The sequence below is a fragment of the Callorhinus ursinus genome, unplaced genomic scaffold (assembly GCF_003265705.2).
Source record: "Callorhinus ursinus isolate GAN/ISIS: 27379988/994484 unplaced genomic scaffold, GSC_fseal_2.0 scaffold57, whole genome shotgun sequence".
NCBI classification, from domain to species: Eukaryota; Metazoa; Chordata; class Mammalia; order Carnivora; family Otariidae; genus Callorhinus; species Callorhinus ursinus.
In genome coordinates, this window is record NW_027397119.1 from 224,209 (window position 1) to 246,339 (window position 22,131).

The 22,131-nt window shown below is 40.1% G+C and overlaps 1 long non-coding RNA gene across 2 annotated transcripts; it reads left to right on the top strand.

Moving 5' to 3' along the window:
• The first annotated feature begins 842 nt into the window (after nt 1–842).
• On the top strand, nt 843–16,214 carry LOC141371133 (uncharacterized). Of its 2 annotated transcripts, XR_012375821.1 has the most exons (5): nt 843–1,107; nt 2,690–2,750; nt 14,326–14,377; nt 14,463–14,597; nt 15,852–16,214. It is a non-coding gene; the product is annotated as an uncharacterized lncRNA (long non-coding RNA). The 2 variants fall into 2 exon arrangements; XR_012375822.1 differs by lacking the exon at nt 14,326–14,377.
• The last annotated feature ends 5,917 nt before the right edge of the window (nt 16,215–22,131 follow it).

Genomic DNA, 22,131 nt, shown 5'->3' on the forward strand with positions numbered 1-22,131 from the left:
CAGTAGTATCCAAAAGAGGGTGAGTAATGAAAAATAAACTCTCTGTAGGAGGGAATTTAAAGAAAGAGGCACCCACCCATATGGTGTCTGTTATAAATGCTTTATGAAACTGTTCTTCGGAATCAGCAGTCTTACTGCCAAAGACAGTCGAGAATCTTGTTGCTATTGACTCTGAGCCACAAAGAAACTACTGACCAACTGCCACATCCTTCTATTTTATCGATTCAGTTACCATTTTCTCGCAAGTGGAAACATCTCACTGTGTGTCTGAGAAATCTCTTACCATAATATTTGAAGTGCAGAGCTCTGGGGAAGGCAGATTCCAGCCAGAAAGAGACAGGTCCCTTTAAAGCAGGTGTCTCACACTGGTTCAGTGGTTGCTAATCTTAGGTGTTCTGGGCACACTCATGCCTCTGGGGCTTGCAGTAATATTACAGGGAAAATATGAGTTGCTGGTGAAGGTGAGGAGGGAGGACGAAGCTACCTATTGCTTCCGGGAAAGTGCTTACAGAATGTACCATGAAGGATGCATATCACCCCCTTTTGAATACCTCAAACCTTTACGTGGTTTCTTTATTAGAGCTGAGAGGGAAGTAAAAGGGGAAGATAGGAGACTCATGCATAGACAAGAACTAAGACACCACTGAAACTAGTTACCAAGATCATTGCTCTAGGAGGAAGAGAGAATTCGCAGGCGCCCCAATTGGACAAGTCATCATTGTGCGTTTCAAATTCCTTCCGTGCTCAGCATCCTCAGAATTCACATTCCCTGTGCTTATGACATGACATGTTGAAATCTCACACAGTTGAAATGTTCCTTTTCTATTTCTTTCCAGCCCCTGAAGAGCATGGCTTCACACGGGGACAGGCTTCTGTAAAGAATGGAGAGAAACGTCTGGATCTGAATCCCCAACCATGGAGTGACACACTGCGGGATGCTGGAAAAAGGCTTTGGCTGAGCTCCAGGCAGACCTGGATGAAGCAGACATGGGAAAGCTCCAGCTGTCCATAAATAACATTCCCAGAGTCACAAAGATGGGTGTTTGCTTTGTTCTGAAAAAAGCTGTTTTTCTTCTGAGGTTGGAGTATCAGCAGAACTCAGTAAATGTAAGCTCATTCTGTCAGCTACGGGTAACCCTCTTCTACCAGTTCTGTTGACCCAGAGGGAATCATGTCACTTCTGTTCCATCCCTAATCGGACTACCAGGGGTCTTGAAAAATTACATTATTCGAAATTCTCAGGCATGCTCAATGGAAAGAGGCAATTATTAGGTGTAAATTTGGAAACCAAAATCCCACCTCCTCCACAAGACTTTCAGCTAAAAGGCCCTCTCTTGGCCCTGAATTCCTGTACATGGCCCTGAGGTTTGACCAAACTGAGGTTTGGTCAAACCTCAGTTATTTTGCTACGGACATTTTGTGTCCCCACATGGATTTTGGATTGTTAAAGGGAAGACGCCTTGTTTTAGCTTTCCCTTTATTTCCTAGTAACACCTCCTTCAATAAGCCTATATTAAGCGCTCGTGAAATACTTGCTTAATTAATGAATGATTCTTCCTTCTCTTCCATCAGTCCCCTCAGACTAAATAGATGCCCTCAATATTTGACACTCTAGAGTCCCACTTGTAAACTGCTTTTGTGGTTCTGCTATTAATCTTCACAACTGCAGCAAAATCAGACGCGAATTATCTGGAAAGAGCCACCCAGTGATCATCTCAACATGAGACACTCGATATGCTCTTGCAGCTCTCACTCTCCACCCTGGCAACAACCTTCAGAGGAAGGGAGGGGACAGAACACATTTCCTAATGACAGGGTCACTGAAAACAAAGTAAAGCGGATAATATGGTGAAGTTACATAAATTATGATTAATGTTGGGAATGGCCAGCCTTGTTAAATGATGCTTTTCCTATGTCATTTGGATTGCAATCCTAAAGGTCATTACCATTGAGAAACTAAAAAAAAATCCGGTCAAAAAAAAAAAAAAAAAACAACTATCACCAATTCTAAGCAACCTGGACGTAGGTAAAGTTTGTCCTACACGTGCCTCCTACCCACTGTTCCGTATCCTGCCTCCAAGCCAACTGCTTTCTCAGTCACGAATTGTTCCGTTTTCTACTATTGTTCCTGCGGTCAAAAAAAAATCTGTTACAGGGCACCTGGGTGGCTCAGTCAGTTAAGCGGCTGCTTTTGGCTCAGGTCATGATCCCGGGGTCCTGGGATCGAGCCCCACATCAGGGGTCCCTGCTCAGCGAGAAGTCTGCTTCTCCCTCTCCCTCTGCCCCTCTCCCCATTCCTGCTCTGTCTGTCTGTCTGTCTGTCTCTCTCTCCCAAATAAAGTCTTTAAAAAAATCTGTTACAAACATACAGAACTTGCTAACTTTTCCCCTGTGAGAAAAAATGCTTTAAAGAAGATGCAGTAAAACAGTGATAATGAATACAAATACATTGTTAATGACAGAAATTCGAGCATTAGCCCACTCCAGATGAAAGAAATACATGTATTTTTTTTTTTAATTTAAGGGTAAGTAACTACTAACAGTGAGTATTAACGAGGCCGGCTGTAACTGTAATAAACATCTCTTGCAGAAATAAGTTGTCAGATATCGTTGCACAAATCACTTAATGTTATTTATTTATTTATTTATTTTTAATTTTATTTTATTATGTGTTATTTTATTTTTAAAGGGAGAGATCATCTCACCCAGCTGTTTGGTGATCCAGGATCCTGGAATAAAAACAGCTAAAGGTCAGCAATGAATCTTTCCTGAGACTGTAATGGTATTTTCACTTTAGAGGTCTGGGTTAGCCCAGAAAGGAACAGCCAAATGTATTAGCAAAAGGAAAGAAATCACTTCCAAGCTTTTATTTTGTAAGAGAATCTCCAAACGGGTCCAACTGCTAGCTAGTGGCTCTTCTCCCCACCTACCTGCTGTCACGTTTTGGTTGTTTCTGCCACCTGACACTGACGTGTATTTGAATTCTGTGCCATTTAATTTTGGTCCAAGCACAAACTCATTTCTTTGTTTCCTCCTTAGCACAGCTAAGACAGATTGGAACTTTCACAAAAGATTTTCTAAAATACCAATTAAAACAAAACAAAAAAAGAAAAGGAACATAAAATATATAAGTGCATGAAAACTATGGCATATAAACTACAGTTTCCTAATTTTATTTGTGCTGGTGTGCACCGAGGGCTTATAGACCTTGTCCTATTTTACACCCTAACTGAGATGGTTTACTTAACCTCAAATGGCTGACACAAATTTACAGCCTTCTCCCTCTCGAGGAGGAAAATTTTCCTGACCCTCTTAGGGTCCCTGGCTGGGTCTGAAAATTAACCTGACAAAGACAGAGTCACAGGAGAAAAGCATGCAAATTTATTAAATTGGTTACATGGAAAAAAAAGTTGGTTACATAGACATGGGAGCCTTCCCAAGACAATGAAGACGCAAGTGAGCAGAGCAGGAGGCTTTTATACCTTTCAGACAAAGACACAATAAATATGTGATGAATTGACAACACAAGGGGGTTTGGGCTAGGGGTAGTAAATGGTGAAGACATAAGAAGGTGTATTTATATACCCTTCTTGGCTCTGAATTCCCATTCTCTAGGGTTAAGGATGTTTTCCCTTCCCCTCACGTAGGGAGGATACCTTTCACATGGGAGATTTCGCTCCTACTTTCAGGGAACAAACACAAGAGGTTGGGGAGGAGGGAACAATCAGAGTGACCTTCCTCTTTCTGCCATTTTCTCAAATTCTTTCAGTGTAAGAGATTCAATAGGCTAAAGTGCTATATTTGGGGGTGGTGTGTCCTGAACCCCATTCATTTTGCCTGTGCTCTGACTTCCAAAATCTGGCTTGGCTTCCTATGGGGGAAATCATTTGAGCATCCTCAGTTTCTTTCTACACATCTTGCCCACAAGGTGGTCCAGATCAAGAGAGAGAGATTTCCACTCAACCACCCAGGCTTCCCTCGTCCCTTCCCCACCAGTACTAACAGAGCCTCTTCCTATGTTCTGACAGGAAAAACACATATTTTAGTCAACTGATTGATGCCATGAACGACCCCACTCTTGAGGTGAGATTCTCCCACCTGCACACACCAGATCCTTTAGAGGTCCAATGATCTGAAATACCATAAATGACTAATTAACACAACATGCCCAGGTCCATACAATGAGAGTGGGTAAGGCAACATGGCAGTTCAGGAACTGTACCTGCTCCCGTAAAAATCAGGATAAGCTCTCTCCCACACCCAACCTAACATTGGAAAGTACCATATTTGTCCTTCCCCACCAGCCCATCGGCCCAGTGGGCTTATGTCATAAAATGCTTATTAAAGCAAAGAGGTTTGATGACCCTTCCACCGCTATACTTTTTACCTAAAATGACTCCTACTGATTTATTTGTATATATTATTTCTATCACTAAAACCTTTCTTTTATTCTGTTCTCATGAGATCAGTTTGCTCAAACGTACATAGGACCCTGAATTTATTAGATAAGGTTGGATGAGCCTTTGCAAAGAGAATCCATGTGGAAATTGTGGAGAAACTGGGCACAATTACCACCCAAAATGTGTCTCTTTGGCATAAGGATTATTTTAGGCTGATTATTTTTAACAAACAGAAGACTCAAGAAGTTTTTCTTTTTACCTTCCCCTTAACTGCCGCAAATAATTTAGATAAGGAGACTTCATGAGCCAAAAAGAGAGCTGTTAGCAAAGCTAACTTTGTTTTAGGTGAGAAAGACTTCACAAATCTTGGCAAACATTTGTTTACCAAATATTTGCTCTTCCCATCTGCTAGTGAATTGCCTTCCTCCCTTTTGAAGTTCCAGACCCCTGCTTCTCCTTAGCTCAGGTTTTATTTAAATTCTTGTTAGTTAACATAGAGTGTAATATTAGTTTCAGGAGTAGAATTTAGTGATTCATCACTTACATATAACACCCAGTGCTCATCTCAAGTGCCCTCCTGAATACCCGTCATCCTAATTTTAGCCCATCCCCTGCCCGCCTCCTCTCCAGCAACCCTCAGTTTTTTCTCCATAGATAAGAGTCTATATCTTTTGCCTCTCTCTCTCTCTTTTTTTCTTTCCCCTATGTTCATCTGTTTTGTTTCTTCAATTCCACATGAATGAAACCATATGGTATTTGTCTTTCTCTGACTGCCTTATCTTGCTTAGCATAATACCCTCTAGCTCCATCCACATCATTGCAAATGGCAAGATTTCATTCTTTTTTATGGCTGGGTAATATTCCATTGCATATGTTATATATACCACATCTTCTTTATCCATTCATTAGTCAATGGACATTTGGGCTCCATAATTTGGCTATTGCTGATAATGCTGCTATAAACATTGGGGTGCATGTGTCCTTTCTAATCAGTATTTTTGTATCTTTTGGGTAAATACCTAGTAGTGTAATTGTTGGATCATAGGGTAGTTCTATTTTTAACTTTTTGAGAAACCTCCATACTGTTTTCCAGAGTGACTGCACATGTTTGCTTTCCCACCAGTAGTGCATGAGGGTTCCCCTTTCTCCGAATCCTCACCAACATCTGTTGTTTCCTGTGTTGTTAATTTTAACCATTCTGACAAGTGTGAGGTGGTATCTCATTGTGGTTTTGATTTGTATTTCCCTGATGATGAGTGATGTTGAGCACATCTTTTCATGTGTCTGTCAGCCGTCTGGATGTCTTCTTTGGAAAAATGTGTATTTATGTCTTCTGCCCATTTCTTAACTGGATTATTTATTTTTTTGGGTGTTGAGTTTGATAAGTTCTTTACAGATTTTGGATACTAACCTTTTGTCAGATATGTCATTTGTAAATATCTCCTCCCATTCCATTGGTTGTCTTTTAGTTTTGTCAATTGTTTCCTTTGTTGTGCAGAGGTTTTATGTCTTGATTAAGTCCCAATAGTTCATTTTTGCTTTTGTTTCCCTTGCCTCCAGAGACATGTCTAGTAAGAAGTTTCTATGGCCGATGTCAAAGAGGTTGCTGCTTGTCTTTTGCTCTAGGATTTTGATGGTTTCCTGCCTCACATTTAGATCTTTCATTCATTTTGAATTTATTTTTGTGTATGGTATAAGAAAGTTTCATTCTGCATGTTGCAGTCCAGTTTTCCCAACACTATTTGTTCAAGTGACTGCCTTTTTTCCATTGGATATTCTTTCCTGCTTTGTCAAAGATTAATTGACCATATAGTTTTGGGTCCATTTCTGGATTTTCTACTCTGTTTCATTGATATATGTGTCTGTTTTTGTGCCAGTACCATACTGTCTTGATGACTACAGCTCTGTAATATAGCTGGTGTCTGGATTTGTGATGCCTCCAGCTTTGCTTTCCTTTTTCAAGATTTCTTTAGCTATTTGGGGTCTTTCGTAGTTCCACACAAATTTTAGGATTGATTGTTCTAGTTCTGTGAAAAATGCTATTGGTATTTTGATAGGGATTACATTAAATGTGTAGATTGCTTTGGGTAGTATAGACATTTTAACAATATTTGTTCTTCCCATCCATGAGCATGGAATGTTTTTCCATTTCTTTGTGTCATCTTCAATTTCTTTCATAAGAAAGTACAGATCTTTTTCAAAGTACAGATCTTTTACCTCTTTGGTTAGGTTTATTCCTAGATATCTTATGGTTTTTGGTGTAATTGTAAAAGGGACTGATTCCTTGATTTCTCTTTCTGCTGCTCTATTATTAGTGTATAGAAATGCAACAAATTTCTGTACATTGATTTTGTAGCCTGAGATTTTACTGAATTCATTTATCAGTTCTAGCAATATTTTGATGGAATCTTTCTAGTTGTCTACATAGAGTATCATGTCATCTGTGAAACTGACTTCTTTCTTGTTGATTTGGATGCCTTTTATTTCTTTTTGTTGTCTGATTGCTGAGGCTAGGACTTCCAGTACTGTGTTAAATAACAATGGTGAGAGTGGATATCCCTATCTTGTTCCTGTCTGTAGAGGAAAAGCTCTCAGTCTTTCCCCATTGAGGATGATATTAGCTGTGGGTCTCTCATATACGACCTCTATATGAAATAGAGGTATGGGGCACCTGGGTGGCTCAGATGGTTAAGCATCTGCCTTCGGCTCAGGTCATGATCCCAGGGTCCTGGGATCGAGTCCCACGTCGGGCTCCTTGCTCAGCGGGGAGTCTGCTTCTCCCTCTCCCTCTGCCTCTCCCCCTGCTTGTTCTCTCTCTGTCTCTCTCGCAAATGAATAAATAAAATCTTAAAAAAAAAAATTTGAAATAGAGGTATGTTCCCTCCATTCCTCCTTTGTTGAGGGTTTTTATCAAGAATGGATGCTATACTTTGTCAAATGTTTCTTCTGTATCTATTGAGAGGATTATATGGTTCTTATCCTTTCTTTTATTAATGTGGTGTATCACATCAATTGATTTGTAAATATTGAACCACCCTTGCAGACCAGGAATAAATCCCACTTGATCATGGTGAATGATTCTTTGTACTGTTGGATTCAATTTGTTAGTATTTTGATGAGAATTTTTGCACCCCTGTTCATCAGGGATATTGGCCTGTAATTCTCCTTTTTGATGGGGTGTTTGTCTGGTTTTGGAACCAAGGTAATTCTGGCCTCATAGAATGAGTTTGGAAGTCTTCCTTCCAGTTCTACATTTTGGAACAGTTTGAGAAGAATAGATATTAACTCTTCTTTAAATGTTTGGTAGAATTTCCCTGGGAGCCATTTGGCCATGGACTTTTGTTTTTTGGGAGATTTTTGATTACTAACTCAATTTCTTTACTGTTTATGGGTCTGTTTAAATTTTCTATTTCTTCCTGTTTCAGTTTTGCTAGTTTACGTATTTTGGGGAATTTATCCATTTCTTCCAAGTTGCCCAGTTTGTTGGCATGTCACTTTTCATACTATTCTCTTATAATTGTTTGTGTTTCTGTTGTGTTGGTTGTGAAGAGATCACATTCCTCTCCCATTCATGATTTCATTTATTTGTGTCCTTTCTCTTTTCTTTTTGATAAATCTGGCTAGGGGCTTATCAGTTTTATTAATTCTTTTGAAATACCAACTCCTAGTTTCATTGATCTGTTCTACTGGGGTTTTTTGTTTGTTTGTCTCTATATCATTTATTTCTGCTCTAATTTTCATCATTTCCCTTCTTCTTCTAGCTTTAGGCTTCATTTGTTCTTCCTTTAGGTGTAAGGTTTAGTGGTATATTTGAGATTTTTCTTGCTTCTTGAAGTAGGCCTGTATTGCTATATAATTCCCTCTTAGGACCACTTTTGTTGCATCCCCAAGGTTTTGGACTGTTGTGTTTTCATTTTCATTTGCTTCCAAGTCTTTTTTGATTTCTTCTTTAATTTCCTTGTTAACCCATTCATTCTTCAGTAGGATGTTCTTTAACCTCCATGTATTTGTGGTCCTTCCAAATTTTTTCTTGTGGTTTACTTCAACTTTCATAATGTTGTGGTCAGAAAATATGCATGCTATGATCTTAATCTTTTTGTATTTGTTAGGGTCTGATTTGTAACCTAGTATGTGATCTATCCTGGAGAATGTCCCATGTGCACTCAAAAAGAATGTGTATTCTGAGCATGGAGGACATTAGGAGAAGGAAGGGAAAAACGAAGGGGGGAATATCGGAGGGAGAGATGAACCATGAGAGATGATGGACTCTGAGAAACAAACTGAGGGTTCTAGAGGGGAGGGGGGTGGGAGGGTGGTTTAGCCCGGTGATGGGTATTAAGGAGGGCATGTACTGCATGGAGCACTGGGTGTTATATGAAAACAATGAATCGTGGATCACTACATCAAAAAACTAATGATGTATTGTATGACTAATATAACATAATAAAATTAAATTTAAAAAAAGAATGTGTATTCTGCTGCTTTAGGGTGAAATGTTCTGAATAGATCTGTTAAGTCCATCTGATCCAGTGTGTCATTCAAAGCCATCGTTTCCTTGTTGGTTTTCTGCTCAGATGATCTGTCTATTGCTGTAAGTGGGGTGTTAAAGTTCCCTCCTATTATTCTATTATTATCAATGAGTTTCTTTATGTTAGCTATTAATTATTTTATGTATTTGATTGCTCCCAAGTTGGGGGCATAAATATTTACAATTGTTAGAACTTCTTGTTCGATAGACCCCTTTATTATGATATAGTGCCCTTCTTCATCTCTTGCTACAGTCTTTGGTTTAAATTTAGTTTGTCTGTTGTAAGTATGACTACTCAGGCTTTCCATTGACATCGCTTAGCATGATAAATGGTTCTCCATCCCCTCACTTTCAATTTGGTGGTGTCTTTAGGTCTAAAGTGAGTCTCTTGTAGGCAGCATATAGATGGGTCTTATTTTTTTGTCCATTTTGACACACTATGTCTTTTGATTAGAGCATATAGTCCATTTACATTCAGAGTGATTATTGATTGTTGTGAATTTAGTGCCCTTGTATTACTTGTTAAGTCATTGTTTCTGGATATTTTCTCCATTCCTTTTTAGTCTTTGTTGCTTTTGGTCTTTTTTTCCCACTCAAAGAGTCCCCTTTAATATTTCTTGCAGAGCTGGTTTAGCGGCCACGAACTCCTTTAGTTTTTGTTTGTCTGGGAAACTCTTTATCTCTCCTTTTATTCTGAATGACAGCCTTGCCGGATAGAGTATTCTTGGTTGCTTATTTTTCCCATTCCGCATTTTGAATATGTCAGGCTACTGTCTTGTAGCCTGCTAAGTTTCTGCAGACAGATCTGCTGCTACCCTTATTTGTCTTCCCTTGTAAGTTAGGGATTTCTTTTCCCTTGCTGCTTTTAGGATTTTTTCCTTATCTCTATATTTTGCAAATTTTACTATGATATGTCTTGGTGTTGGCGTGCTTTTGTTAATTTTGATGGGCATTCTCCGTGCCTCCTGGATTTAGATGTCTGTTTCCTTCCACAGATTAAGGAAGCTTTCAGCTATAATTTCCTCAGGTAAACCTTCTTCTCCTTTTTTCCTCCCTTCTTATGGGACTCCTATGATACAAATGTTATTATATTTTATGGAGTTGCTGAGTTCCCTAAGTCTACATTCGTGATTCAGTATTTTTCTTTCCCTCTTCAGCTTTATTATTTTTCATAGTTTTATCTTCTATATCATTTATTCATTCCTCTGTTTCTTCCATCCTGTGGTCATTACATCTCAGGTAGAGTATTTTTTATTTCAGCCTGATTAGTTTTTAGGTCTTTTATCTCTCCAGTAAGGGACTCCCTGGTGTATTCTATGCTTTTCTCAAGCCCAGCTGGTATCCTTATGATTGTTTTAAATTTTGGATTAAGCATATTAACTTAGATTTGTTTCAATTAGATCCCTGGCCATGACCTTTTCTCTTTCTTTTTTGGGGATGAATTCCTCCATCTTGGCATTTTGTCTAGGTCTTTGTCTTCTGTGTACTAGGAAAGCCTGTTTTCTGTGTATTAGGAAAGACTGTGTATTAGGAAAGTTTCCTCTCCTTAGAGTAATGGCTTTATTAAGAAGAGTGTCCAGTGCCTCATGTTTCAGAAAAGGTTTCTGGTGTATGCTGTGTGCACTCTTCTGCTGTGTTTTGGTTGCTCTATCCCTCAGGTCTATCCTCTGCAGAGTTTCTCTTTGCTTGCAGTGGGGAGTGTTTGAAACTTGTACAGAGTGTGATGAGTTTTAACTAGGTGTACTCTGGTTTTGCTTGTTTAAAAGAGACCGGCTGATATTTCCAGTAGAACTGAAGCTTTGCACACTCTATGTTCGGTAGACATGGTGTGTGTGGGGGGGTGGGGCGGGTGGGGTTGTGCTGGTGTTCTGGGGGAGGGGCCTGCTGCTGTGGTTCTCAGGCACACTTGCCTTAGTAAAGAAGCACCTGCAGAGCACAGAGGGGTGGGGCTTGGTGTAAGCAGTTCTGGCCTCCACTGTTGGCACTGTGCTGCTCACTGAAGTCAGTCTGTGCTGATGGGTGGGGGAGAAAAAAATGGCACCAGCCCTCTTCTTCATCCCCAGAGAGGGGAGATTGCACCTCCCTCCCCTCCCTGCTGTCTGGGAAGCCCTCCCAGAAGAATGAACAATCTCCGTTCTGTATCCCAGGCGCCCCTCATATACCTGCCTTCACCCTGTCTATGCCTGGGCCATCTGCCTGCCTGTCAGTGCAGTGCCCCTGTGTTTTATCCCAGGCAGGCCAGGTGAATTTCACAACTCCAAAGTTTGGGGACCTGGCATGGTGTGGACCCATGTACATCCTTTGGGGGAGGGTCTCTCCTCACTGGGTCTGGTGCTGGTTTGTCCCAGGGCAGTTGCACCAACATGCAGGAGCTTAAAGCTTAGAGTAAAGCACAACAAAAAGGTGATGTCCGGGTTAGCCCCACTCAGCAGGTGTATCTGCCCCTATGCTAAGGAATGGGGCAGTGCAATGGCACCTGCCAGCTCTTTTGTGTATTAGGATGCACGTTAAGAAGGGAGAACCATCTCTCCCCGTCCATACCAGGGGGCCCTCAGATTGCACCCTCCACTCCCAGGCCTCCGACCTCCTTCTCCACAGGAGCACTGCAGTGCCTGCTGAGCTCAATACTAGCCAAGTCACTGACCTCTAACACTCCAGTCTTTGAGCTCCGCTCGTTGTAAAAACTCATGATAATCAGCCCCTCTTGTTTTCCTAGTCGAAAGTGCTTACCTTGTGCAATCCCCTGTGTGCTGCTTTCTCTCTCTCTCTCTCTCCCCCACCTCTCTCCATGATCAGGAATCATGTCAATTTGATTATTAGATCAGCTAGAAGAACACAGAAGAGTAGGAGAAACTCCCCATGCCCTCCCCCCACCACACATACAAATTCCCAAAAAGGAAGATTAGATATTTGGTCATTATTGAGGGTGTGTGCTTGGCATTCTAAGTTCAGCCGTTCTAACTAAATGACAAATGTCTGAAAGCTAATGAGTAGGAAAAAGGAGTCTGCTAAATTATGGCAGCAGCTTCCTCCTCTTTATTTTTTAATGTATTTTTTTAAGTTTTTATTTTTAAATAATCTCTACTCACAACCCCGAGATCAAGAGTCACACCTTCCACCAATTAAGCCAGCCAGGCACCCCATACTTCCTGCTTTTTAAAAACAATGATGAATGAATTGAAATAAAAAGCTCCATTCCTCACTTCTGGCCTCCGAAGCCTGAGAAAAGCAGGGTATGGACTTCTGACCTATTAATCTCACCAACTTCATAAACATGAATTCAGACAAAAACAAAGTGTTTTCTATTCACTGGAGAAGGAAACAGCTCTAGCAGACATTTGTTGCTCAACTCATAAATACCTAATCAAATTCAGGAGTGATTATTTGGAATAAACTCTAAATAAATGAGCTATAAAATGAACGATACATCTATCAGCTTGGAATCTTTCTGCCACCCACCTCAAACCTCCTTAACCAATAAGATTTGCTCTCACTTATTCTTCCTGGCCCTACTGCCAAATTTTGTTCCCAGTCTGCTACTTAAGCCTTCAGTTTCCTTCATCCTTGCTATTTACTCCTACAACCTAAAACAAAACAAACAAACAAACAAACAGACCCAAACCATCACCTCTGCTTTCCCTTCAAAATAATCCAAGTGACTCGAATCCTGCTGCCCACCACCTGACTGTCCTGCCAGCCCACACCCCCACACCCACGGCTAGCCTGTTGAACAGGTTTACCTTTATTCCCTCCCATCTTAACAGAAACCAAGCTATCTTGATCATATTTCATGCTCAGCTGCCTTTTCTTATGAAATCCCTATTGTCTACTCCTACTTATTTTATGATAGAAATTTCTATCCTGCTGTGCCTTTCAGCCCATCAATCCATTTTCACTAAAAGTCTTTCCAACTCTTGATTTAATTACTTCCAGAATGTAAACACACGGTCCATATGGCTCTTATGATGACATTTGCTCTCCCGTTCTTTTGTCTCAAGGAATCCATCTTCTCATCAGGAGCTGGAATAATCTTTCTAAATTACATATCTGTTTATATTCTTTCCCGCCATTAAATTGTTTAATGATTCTCTATAACCTATTGGGTAAATTCCAAGCCTCTCACATGCTTGGAAATCTCTTATTATGGCATAGTTCTAATTTTACTTTCTGACATGCCCCACCCCCAGAATTTCATATCTCTCCTTCCAGCCATGCCAAACTGCTATACATCCATATATACATACAGGGTGCTTACTTCTGCCCACCATTTTCCAGGGTAATTGACAAAGCCCTACATTTCCACAGACACACCCAGGAAATCTGCTTTTCACTTTTTAGGAGGTAAAAGTATTTTCTACTATGTATGTCACGCCACAAAAATTCCAATATAACTGTGGCAAGAACAGAGTATATCTGGGGATGGACAGCTAGTTCACTGCATTTCAACTCTATGTGATCTGACCAAGGTAATAGCCAGAACTCTCTCAAAGCCACGAGTTCTCTGAGATTCCTGGACCAGAGTGTGACACGTGGGTGTTTTAATAACTGGCGTCCCCTTAAGTCGGTGTTATTTAAACTCTGGTTCAGTATTTATTTAGTAAGATGGGAAGAAGATGACCTTTTGTAATAAAAAAATGTGTGTTACATTATGTTAAAACTTATAATGCAGGACTCATGATCTCATCATCACAGCTAATATTGTTTGCAATATATCACATACTGTGATAAGTATGTTATATCCATTTTTTTATTTGTTCCTCAAACTATTTAGTCCTACTCTTATCATTTTACTTCAGTCACAGCCTCACCGACTTCTGCTATTTCTAGTCACCCCAACCTGCTATACTTCTTCTTTTCCATAGCAACGTTCACATTCTGAAGTACTATTTACCTGTTTATTATGCTTACTGCTCCTTTTCTGTCTTTTCTTTACAGAATATACATTCCACAAGACATCAGCCTTTTAAAAAAAAATTCTACCTGATTATAGAAGTACATAGTAGGTGTTCTATAAATATTTGTTTCATAAGTAGCCAAAGCTCTATGAAATAAATAATATTTTTAAATCCTCATTTCACAAATAAGGAAATTGAGACACAAAGAGATTAGCACATACAGCAGGTAGATGGAGGACCCAGAATTTGAATGGTCAGTGAATTCCAGAGTTTCTTAACATTACACAACAGGTAGCATAGCAATTTATTTGGAATTTTCTTTCACTTAAAAATTATCATCAGTCTTGATCACAAAGGCTAGCAGTCCCTTCTACAGATACAGCCCTTGAATATTGTTTGAAAACTCATGAAAACTTCAAATATTGTTTAGGAAACTTTATTTCTGGTTTTTATGTTCCAAAAAGTGTTTCCTTCTTTGACATTGTTTGTATTCTCCCTTTAGGTTTTATTTGTTTCTGTTGTGGTGGTAATTTTCCAAACCAGGAAACTACTTGGCAAGTATATTTAGGATGTTTAAATTTAGGTAATAAGCTAAATTGCTTCTTCCAGGCAACAGTGTCATGCTTTCTATGGTTTCAGAATTCTAACTGCCAAAAACACAAGGTATTGTCAGCCAGATGGTTCTTTCTAATGGTTGGAGTCATGGCTTTTAGCAGCATGCTTTCCCATCTCATGAATATCTCCACAGAGACATGATGCAACCAGCAAGGGGTGGTGAGTTCATTTTTTCTAAAGTACGTCAGCATACACATGCACAGGGATGAAACTAATATGCATTTTTTTCTACTAAAGGAAAACACACTCCTCCTGTGTCTCCTCTATTCTCAACACTTCACTACAACACCATTCACTTCTGACACCAGATGTGTGGCGTTTCCACACACCAGGCAATTCTGAGACACCAGCTGGATACCTGACAATTCAATTCAATCCTGACACTATCTGCCTGGTGATAGTTCAGCTCCCACACATTAAGGGGTCAGTCCTACCAGACTGTTCCCCACCCCCACTTAGATGTCAATCACAAATCCAGGTTGTCATCTGTCCTTCTGACCCATGGGTATAAATTGGAGGTTCCTGGGACATGCTCCTCAGGTTCCATTAATTTGCTAGATTGGCGTGTAGAACTCAGGAGCACGTTTTACTTACAAGATTTCCAGTTTATTATAAATAGATGCCACTCACAAACAGCCAAATGGAAGGTATGTAGGAAGGGGTGGGGGGGGCCATGACTTCTCTGGCACCCATCTCCCTGCATCTCCACATGTTCACCACCCAGGATGCCCTTGAACCCAGTCCTTTGTTTGTTTGTTTTTTATGGCTGCTTCATTACAGAGGCACAATTGATTAAATCATTGACCCCTGGTGACTGAACTCCATCTCCAACCCCACTCTTCTCCCCCGAGGTCAGGGGGTGGGGCTGAAAGTTCCAACCACACAGTAGAAAAAAAACACTTGCTGGCAAATCAATACCAAATTATTGTCTTCTTTCTTGGTAACCACAAAGAATTATTCCAGTACTAATCTGATATATTGTGTCTGACCCTGTTCAGGGAACACAGATGTGCAGAACCCTGAGGTGAGCTTTTAGAAGCGTTCATCATATAAATGTTGAGCCGTGGCAGGTGAAACCATGGAAGTGGCAAGGTGGCCCCTGGAAGCAGAATGAGCTGTGTCTGGGAAAGCTTGAAGTTTGGCTTTAAGGTTAGAAGGGAACCACTCCAAAGGGGTCATCTTCAAGGGCGTATCAAATATACATTTTGGCCTCCTGCCGAAAGGCCAAGTACAGGAATATAATAGTTGATCAAAGTGGAGGCCAAAGCTTATGATGAGGATCATGGAATGCATTTGGATGCTGGAGGGAGAAAAATTAGATATTTTGGGTAAACCAAAACAGTTGAACAATTATTGCAAATGTATTATGAAAGTTTAATAGTCAAACTTTTTAATGTTTCTATTCTCATGCAGGAACAAGAATTTATCAAGAATTTCTCAGCACTGTCTGCTGCTGGGTTGGTCCCCTGGTTACTGTACTCCTTCTTTGTGACACTTCCCAGACCTTCATTTTCCAATGAAGTCAGAAGAACAAGATATTTGGGAACCATGACATTTTTTCTTCACAATTTCTTCCTTTTTTCCTATATCTTATAAGAGTTTATTACATTATAATTGATGATACTTTATCATGAATATCACATGTGATTGGAAGTTTTTTCTCTTTTTTTATCACATTTGAAGTGGCAGCATTGACACTTTTTCCATTCTGCTTTGGTGAGTTCCTAGAGGACTTGTATAAAGACATAGCAGCCTAAAGGAAATAAAATAACTCAATACAGCTATGAAAGATCATTTTGTTTAACACAACGAGTGCTATCATATCAAGCAATTCCATAAAAATTATCACTTTGATGGAAACTCTTGTTTTGCCTTGTGCAATTATGTAATTTTATTAGATGTTTGTTGGCTGAAAATTTATGTTTTCCCTAAAGTTGTCCTTATAATTCACTGTCAATATTTAATATTAACGGTCACACTATTTCCCTATTTATTTAAATATTTAAACGTTTTTTTGTACATACAGTCAATAGGTTTAACAGTGATTTATCACAGTAATACATATTAGGGATATTTGTAATAAGACATGTGTAGTATATATCCTTCAACTGACTGATGGAATCCTAATATAAAGCACATAAGGAGACTTTTCACCAAGTTGCATCTAGAATACCTGCTACCCATATTTAAAAGAGAAAGTTCAGTAGTGACTACACATTTCAATGACATTCTTTTTCTACATGACCGTCATTGTTACTCAGATTAGATGTGATTAGATATGGCTTTGTGGGATGCCAGAAATGATGCTGAAAGAGGCATCAGCTATTTGGCCTTCCACAGGACAAAGCTGAATTGCAAATTGTAGTCAAGCACTGAGGCTACTAGTACTACTACAAGTACTGAGGTCAAGTACAGGAGCATCTCTAGTCTCTGTACCACTAAAATGGTATTATGAGGTTGGAGGGGAGGTGCTCTATTGTGAAATCGAATGTGATAGTTTTTCTGAGACACATGGGCAGGGGTAGGTGCATGCATTCCTGGTCTGGGTGCATTGTCACAGGTAGTGATGAACTGAAGGACGTCAGTTGTAGGCACATCACCAGAGACCGACTGCGCCCAGCTCAACATTTCGGAAGTGCACCCTAATTCTTTGGATTATCCATTGACAGGTTCTGGGTAAGCAGTCATGTGCCCAAATAGTGTTCAGAACCACCTGTGACCTCTGGGAACAGAATGTTAAGTTCCATGTGCACAACCACTAATTTCTTCCACTTTCCCTTCAGTCAGAACGCTGAAGATGCCATCTCTTCCAATCATCCCAAGAACCCATATTACTCATAAAAGATTGAAATTGCATAAGAAGCTATACAATGACTTTAGATTTCCCTCCTGTATAAACTCTGAAATTTGGAATAAGGGCAGCCCTGGGAGGGTTGGGAGGCTGTAGAGGCAGGACTCATGAGAGGGAAAACATCTCCAGCAGAACCTCACCTAATTAGCCCTCAAGGGTTGCTACCTCCTGGAGCCAGTAGGCTTGGTCCTCTCTTGGGAACTATATTTTGGGTGGGTGTGGGGTGGGCAGGGAATAGAATGTGGCCACAAATCAGACCTAGTAAATGGCATGGTAAAGGAAACATAGATTTACAGCAAAATATCTGAACTCCCCTCCACCCCCTTTGGAGGACCTGGTGCCCTTATCAATCAGACCAGTGATGGAATTTCAGGTCCCAGGAGACAGGAGGGAAGGCAGAGAGTCTTGATTTCCAGTTTTTAGAACATAGGGTTCTAAGAGCAGCAGTGGGGCAAGTCCTAATGCATAATGATTGGCGAGACTGCTTGCATCTTATTTGCTATTTTTGACCCATTGGCCAAATCAAATCAAAGGCATCCCAAACCCTCAAGGGATGAAGAAAGACCCTACTTCTGATGAGAGAGATTATTAAGGATGTGAATACAGGGACAGAAAGCATCCATGGCCTTTTTTTTTTTTTTTTTTTTTTTTTGCCATCTGCCCTAAGAGGGTGGTCTCTATCCCAGGCTGGTCTCCATCCCAGGCTTGCTCTGAAGAGTTTCCTGATCAGAGATGGTGAATCCACTCCATATACTCATTCCACTCCCACTACCACCTTTCAGAGGCTTAAGTCACTCCTGCCCCATATCTAGTGTCACAAATCTGCACTGGTGTTCATAGCACTAAACAGCTGTTCTGTATGACTTGGGATAAAAATCTGTCACTCACAGTTATCAACATTCTGAATCAGGAACTCGATATTTAAAGTTTTGGTAACTCATCATTACTATGTACATTTTCAAGAGCTTGGAGGAATTAGAGCAGTGAGTAATTTTCATTTCTATTACCTCTTCACTTACAGTACTGGCATTCCTGTAATATTTTATATCCTACTTGTAGATAAATACCTTCCTTTCTTGTACCTGGCATTATGTTCTGTGCACATGTCTCCTTTATGTCTTCCAGATTCCAAGGTACACTTAAAAAAGTCAAATATACCCCTAGAAATATGAAAATATTAACACTTATTTTAATATTTGTTAACATTTACATTGTAGAAAACCTAGAATTGCATCATATAATACAGCAGCCATTAGCCATATATGGCTATTGAACATTTGAAATGTGGCTAGTTCAAATTTAGACGTGTTATAAATAAAAAAATATACACTGAATTTTGAAGATAGGAAGAAAAGAATGTTAAATATCACATTAATAGCTTTTATATTGATTACATATTAAGATGAAAATATTTTTCAAATCTTGGGTTAAGAAAATACATTATTAAAATTAATTTCACTGGTTTATTTTTACTTTTCTCAATGTAACAACTAAAAAATTATACAAAGTGTCTCACTTTGGTTCTCAGAATTTATTTTAGAATTTAATCTAGGAAAAAGAAAGGTGAAGTGGTTATATTAATATCAGACAAATTATGTTTGGGAACAAAATATCAAAGATAAAGGTTTTAGATAATGATAGGGGGTCAATTCATCAAGAAAACATACAAATTCTAAACATTGATGCCCCTAATAATAGAGCTTCAGAATACATGAAGCAAAAACTGAAAGCTGCATGGAAAAATGGATGAATCCACAGTTAGAGTTGGGAATTTTGATATCCCTCTATCAATAATTGATAGAACATGTAGACAGAAAATTAGCAAGGTTAGAGAAGACTGGAACAATACTAGCAGCCAACTTGACCTAACTGACATATATAAGAAATGGTCATTCAACAGCAGCAAAATACACAAGTATTTTTCAAGTGTACATGGAACATTTAGCAAGATACCACATTCTGAACTACAAAATATGTATACATTTTGAAAGGATTCAAATCACACAGAGCATGTTGTCTGTTCACACTGGAATTAAGTTAGACATCTATAACAAAAGTATACTTGGAAAAAACCTTCAAATACTTGGAAATTAAGTAACACACTTCTAAATAACCCATGGATAAAAGAAAAGCTTGAAAAGGAAATTAGGAAGTATTTTGTACTGAATGAAATTGTAGCACAACAAATTGAAATTTGTGGAATGCTTGTATTGGGGTTCTCATAGAGAAATTTGTGGTACTGACTGCTTATATTAGAAAAGAAGGAGGGCACCTGGAGGGCTCAGTCAGTTAAATGCCAGCTCTCAAATTTGGCTTAGGTCATGATCTCAGAGTCATGAGATCAGCTCCATGTTGGGCTCTATGCTGGGTGTGGAGCCTGCTTAAGAGTCTCTTTCTCCCTCTCGCTCTGCACCCCCCCATCTCTGTCTTTCTCAAAAAAAGAAAGAAAGAAAGACAGATCTACATCAATGACTTCAGTTTCTACCTTAAGAAACTAGAATCAGAAGACCCAAATAAAGGGGTGTCTGGCTGCCTCAGTTGGTTTGAAAGCACACGATTCTTGATCTTGGGGTTGTAAGTTCAAGCCTCATGTTGAGCATAGAGATTGCTTAAGGATAAAATCTTTTAAAAAAAATTAGAATAATGACATTCGGGAGCGGAGCAAGATGGCGGAGGAGTAGGAGACCTGGATTTCGTCTGGTCTCAGGAATTCAGCTGAATAGGGATCAAACCATTCTCAACACCTACGAACTCAACAGGAGACCGAAGAAGAGAGTAGCAACAACTCTCTGAACAGAGAAGCGACCACTTACTGGAAGGTAGGACGTGCGGAGAAGTGAATCCGAGGCGATATTCGGGAGGATAGATGGCGGGGGAGGGGCCTCCGTCGGCCGCTTCTGGCAAGTGATAGAGCCGCGGAGCACAAAATCGGAACTTTTAGAAGTTGGCTCCGCTGAGGGACGTCGTTCCAGTCGCTAAGCGGGGGGTGGAACCCTCGCGGGACAGTGTGGTCTTGGGACCCTCGGGGTCACAGAAAGACCAGCGGTGCCTGAGTGCGGCAGAGCTCCCAGATACCGGAGCAGGGAAGCCGGCTGCAGAGACGGAGCCGAGGCACGGGCTCTCAGCTCGGGGTTGCCTAAACTGTGATCTGTGGCCCAGTCGGGCCACTGCTCCTCCAGCAGGGACCCAACAAGCAGCAGATCTGGGGAGACTCCCCTTCCTCCCTGGGGAGGAGTGGCATGGGTGCGCACCGCAGGGATCTGCTGGGTTTGGAGACTCCACACGGGGTGGGGAGCCAGAGATAGAAACACTCGGTCACAGGCCGGGTGAGCACGCAGTGTAGCCAGAGACCAGGGAGATGGGAGTGACTGCATTTCTCTGGGGGCGCACTGAGGAGCGGGGCCCCGAGTTCTTGGCTCCTCCAGGCAGAGATTGGGAGGCCACCATTTTCACTTGGTCCTCCAGAGCTGTAGGGAGAGCTTGCAGGGAACAAAAGCTCCCGAGAGCAAACCCGAGCAGATTGCTTAGCCCAGACTGACAAGGGCAGGGCAATTCCGCCCCCGGCAAAGACATTTGGGAACCACGGCAACAGGCCCCTCCCCAGAAGATCAGCACGAACAGCCAGCAAGCCAAGACCAAGTTTACCCATCAAGGAGAACGGGGGAACTCCAGCGCTAGGGGAATACTGCATATAGAATTCATGGCTTTTTTACCATGATTCATTAGTTTTTCAAAGTTAATTTTTTTAACTGTTTTTTTTTTAATTTTTCTTTTCCCGTTTTTTCAACCAACATCTTATCAATCCCTTTCTAAAAAAGAAATTTTTTTTATTTTTCTTTTTTAGAGTCATATTTTATCCCTTCATAGTAGTTACCCTTATTTTTGGCATATATAGAAGTTGTTCTCTCTTTAAAATTTTGAGATACAGTTTCTTCTAACAGATCAAAATATACCCTAAATCACTGGTGTACGGCTTTGTTCTAGTCTCCTGCCTGATCACATTCTCTCCTTTTTTTTTTTTAAATCTTCTTTCTTTTTTCAAACAACTTCTTATCAATTCCTTTTATAAAATCTTTTATAATTTTCGTCTTTACATTCATCTTCCATCCCTTCATTGTATCAACCCTTATTTTGTACATATATAAGTCTTTCTTCCTTTAAAATTTTAGGAGGCACTTTCTTCTAACAGACCAAAATACGCCCAAAATCCAGTGTGTGGCACTGATCTATCTATGCACTAGCCTGATCATATTTGATCATATTCTGTTTTTTTTTTTGTTTTGCTCTGTTTTTCTTTGTTTTTATCTTTTTCTTTTTCCTTTTTTTCCCTCCTCTTTCTTTTTTCTTTCTGTCCCTTTCTTTTCCACTGGTTTCAGGTCTTTTCTGATTTGTATACAGTATATTTGCTGGGGACGTTGTTAACCTGTTAGCATTTTGTTCTCTCATTCATCTATTCTCCTCTGGACAAAATGACGAGACGAAAAAAATCACCTCAGCACAAAGAACAAGAGTTAGTACCATCTGCCAGGGACCTACTCAATACGGACATTAGTACGATGTTGGACCTAGAGTTCGGAATCATGACTTTAAAGATACTAGCTGGGCTTGAAAAGAGCGTGGAAGTTATTAGAGAAACCCTTTCTGGAGAAGTAAAAGAACTAAAATCTAACCAAGTCGAAATCAAAAAGGCTATTAATGAGGTGCAATCAAAAATGGGGGCACTAACTGCTAGGATAAATGAGGCAGAAGAGAGAATCAGTGATATAGAAGACCAAATAATGGAAAATAAAGAGGCTGAGAAAAAGAGAGAGAAACAACTACAGGATCACGAGGGCAGAATTC